The sequence below is a fragment of the Danio rerio genome, chromosome 22 (genome assembly GCF_049306965.1).
Source record: "Danio rerio strain Tuebingen ecotype United States chromosome 22, GRCz12tu, whole genome shotgun sequence".
NCBI classification, from domain to species: Eukaryota; Metazoa; Chordata; class Actinopteri; order Cypriniformes; family Danionidae; genus Danio; species Danio rerio.
In genome coordinates, this window is record NC_133197.1 from 39,367,755 (window position 1) to 39,371,784 (window position 4,030).

General features: G+C 31.8%; 1 long non-coding RNA gene across 1 annotated transcript; it reads right to left on the bottom strand.

The window, feature by feature from the left end:
• Positions 1-498: 498 nt before the first annotated feature.
• LOC141380265 (uncharacterized) lies at positions 499-2,906 on the bottom strand. Its single transcript, XR_012397976.1, has 3 exons — positions 2,209-2,906; positions 1,970-2,131; positions 499-1,725 (listed from the first exon to the last, which is right to left on the bottom strand). It is a non-coding gene; the product is annotated as an uncharacterized lncRNA (long non-coding RNA).
• Positions 2,907-4,030: the final 1,124 nt, after the last annotated feature.

Sequence of the window (4,030 nt, forward strand, 5' to 3'; positions counted from 1 at the left end):
TATTATTATTATTATTATTAATATTAACGTTTATACGTGTATTTTTGTTAATTTATTTTTTAGTTTAATAATTGTATATGAGGTCAAAAAATAGTGCTTTGGATTATTGTCCTGCTGCAGAACTTTCCCATCAGCTTGAAAATTGCTTCAGCTTGAGGTCATTGACAGACGGATATTCCAGCCTGATCTCATGAGGAAACGTAAGTATTTTACGTTTTGTCAGTTTAGTGGCTAATTTGTACAAAGTCGCACGAGTTGAGTTGTGCGAAAATGTACGATTTTGAAAAGGAGGCGTGGCACCAAACCCCAACCCTAAACCTGACCGTCATTGGGTGATGAGCAAATTGTACTAAATTGTACAAATTTATACAAATTAGCCACTAAATCAAAAAGTTACGAATTGTCGTGAGATTGCGTTGAAATGACTACTGAGTAGTTTTTCTCAGGAATTGTACTTTATTAAGTAGTTTTTTTCTTTTAAATGTATATTTTTATTTTCATTAGAATAAATTTTTAGTGCTGTATCCGTACTTTAACTACATTATTTTATTTTGGTCTATAGTAATTGGATTAAGCAGAATACTCACTCCTGTGATTCCCGTCCAATTAAATCGCACAAAAAATGGCATCATACAAAACAACCAGAAAAAAAAAAACGGTTACGTATTGTTTAGAATATTAATATTTAGTGATTTGATGTTTATTGAATTATTGAATCTTGATATTTCTTTCAACAACTTTTAATGTTAAAAGTGACTTTTATTTACATTTTTAATTGTTGATAGTTTATAAAAGTCATCTATTGTTTGCAAATTAGGAATTTGTGGCAAAAGTCAAAGGTATTGGTTTATTAACCCCGAGATTAAAATAAGATTTATTCCCACATTTCCTGAGAAAAAGCAATAATGTCAAAATCGGACACAAACATGATTTTCTTGCTCGATGGTTATCAGTGTGTTGTTGCACATGTAAACACAGACGTCAGACATAGAGGTTTGTTGTAAAAAGTTTAGATTGGACCAGATATTAGGCAACATGTGAGGTCTTGTTGTACTGTAAACATTCAAATATAAAACAAAATTTACATAAACGTTTCCTTGCGAACACCTTTTAGCATTTTGTTTTATTAATATTGAACTGATGTCATCATAAGTTTCTGAAAGGTATTTAAAGGCTTGTATAAAATATTGAATTAAATTTTTATTTATCAAAGAATCCTGCAAATAATAGTGTGTCCTAATTTCAACAACCAAAGATCCGTTTAGATCACTAATGTATTCGCTTGCACTGATTTGCAATTTGTAATTGGTTGTTAATTGCTCAATTTCATTCTAAACAAACATTAAATGTATTAAAATGTAAACAGTAAAAATCATCTTGTGCAAAAGTTTGTGCACCACTGATGTGCATCATTTCTATTAGTCACTTCTCAAAATTGTAAACAGTAAACAAATCATCTTGTGCAAAAGTTTGTGCACCCCTGATGTGCATTGTTTCTATTCGTCATTTATCAAAATTATAAATAGTAAACAACAAAAATTATCTTGTGCAAGTTTGTGCAACCCTGATGTGCATCATTTCTATTCGTCACTTCTCAAAATTGTAAACAGTAAAAATCATGCTGTGCAAAAGTTTGTGCACCCCTGATGTTCATCGTTTCTATTCGTCACTTCTTAAAATTGTAAACCGTGAAAAAAATCATGCTGTGCAAAAGTTTGTGCACCCCTGATGTTCATCGTTTCTATTCGTCACTTCTTAAAATTGTAAACCGTGAAAAAAATCATGCTGTGCAAAAGTTTGTACACCCCTGATGTTCATCGTTTCTATTCGTCACTTCTTAAAATTGTAAACCGTGAGAAAAATCATGCTGTGCAAAAGTTTGGCAACCCCTGATGTTCATCGTTTCTATTCGTCACTTCTTAAAATTGTAAACCGTGAAAAAAATCATGCTGTGCAAAAGTTTGTGCACCCCTGATGTTCATCGTTTCTATTCGTCACTTCTTAAAATTGTAAACCGTGAAAAAAATCATGCTGTACAAAAGTTTGTGCACCCCTGATGTGCATCATTTCTATTCGTTACTTATTAAAATAGTAAATAATAAAAATCACCTATGCAAAAGTTTGTGCACCCCTGATTTGTATAGTTTCTATTAATCACTTGTCAACAATGCAAACAGTAAAAATCATTTTGTGTAAAAGTTTGTGCACCCCTGATGTGTATCTTTTCTATTCGTCACTTGTCAAAACAGTAGACAATAAAAATCATGTTGTGCAAAAGTTTGTGCACCCATGATTTCCATTCGTCATTTGTAAACAAAGTAAACTTATTTTAAACTCATACAATCACTGTTGGGAACAGGACAAACAGAGGACGTAGGGAAAAAAGTCAGCAGATTCTTCACTCTCAACTAATTTTAATATTTGTATTAATAAGGAATGTTTTTGTATTGAAATAAGAATGTTCGAATGATTCGTGTGACACTGAGGTCTGTAGTAATGATGCAGAAAGCGCAACATTAAATCACAGAAATAAATTACACTTTACGCATACTATATACTCGAGATCAGAAAATAGTAATATCCTGATACATGCATACGACTTACTGACTTAATGCCTGTCTATTATTAAGATATTGTCTGTTTATTGGTACTTATAATCTCACCCATTACCTAAACCCAACTACAATATTATTATGCAGCAAACTAGTAGTTTATTGAGATAATAGTCAATGGCTCATTGACAGCAAGAATTGCACCTTAAAACATAGTGTGACAAAATAATTAACACTAATTCCAGCATTTACAAACTTAATAAAAAATAGTATTAAAATATAACACCAGCTTATCCATTCAGTATGAACAAATATTAGCACACTGAGCTGCTTTTGGTATTTTGGTTTATACACAATGTGTTGGTGTATTTCAAGCGTTGGCTGTGTATTTGGGGTTGTAGGTTCAAATCCAAGGTGGGGCCTTGGAGTATTAGTTTTCCATTTACCGCAATGGGTTGCCAAATGTCTGTCCTTTCCGTGAACCACTGAGTCAAATTGAGGATTAAAGGGTTAGTTCACACTAAAATTAATATTTACTCTATTTACTATATGTCAAGTGTTTCCAAACCTTTGAGATCCTTTCCTTTCCACAAAAGAAGATATTTTGAAGAATATGAAAAAATAGTTACATTTACTTAGTTACTTAGTTACATTCTTCAAAACTTCTTATTTTGTGAAAGGTCAGAAAATGATGACAGATTTTGTCAAAGATGAGTAAATGTTGATGGGGCGAAGGAGTTAAACTGTTGCTTTAAAAAAAAATAGTTGACTAAAAACTGAGTAAACCTGCTGCTTTTCAAGCGATTAGTTGACTTTACTAATAATGAGTAAACCTGCTGCTTTTCAAGCGATTAGTTGACTTTACTAATAATGAGTAAACCTGCTGCTTTTCAAGCGATTAGTTGACTTTACTAATGAATAAACCTGCTGCTTTTAAAGCGATTAGTTGACTTTACTTATAATAAGTGAGTAAACCTGCTGCTTTTAAAGCGATTAGTTGACTTTACTAATAATGAGCAAACCTGCTGCTTTTAAACGATTAGTTGACTTTACTCAAAATAAGTGAGTAAACCTGCTGCTTTTCAAGCGATTAGTTGACTTTACTAATGAATAAACCTGCTGCTTTTAAAGCGATTAGTTGACTTTACTTATAATAAGTGAGTAAACCTGCTGCTTTTAAAGCGATTAGTTGACTTTACTCATAATAAGTGAGTAAATCTGTTGATTTTAAAGCGATTAGTTGACTTTACTTATAATAAGTGAGTAAACCTGCTGCTTTTAAAGCGATTAGATGACTTTACTAATAATGAGCAAACCTGCTGATTTTAAAGCGATTAGTTGACTTTACTCATAAGTGAGTAAACCTGCTGCTTTTAAAGCGATTAGTTGACTTTACTCATAATAAGTGAGTAAATCTGTTGATTTTAAAGCGATTAGTTGACTTTACTCATAATAAGTGAGAACCTGCTGATTTTAAA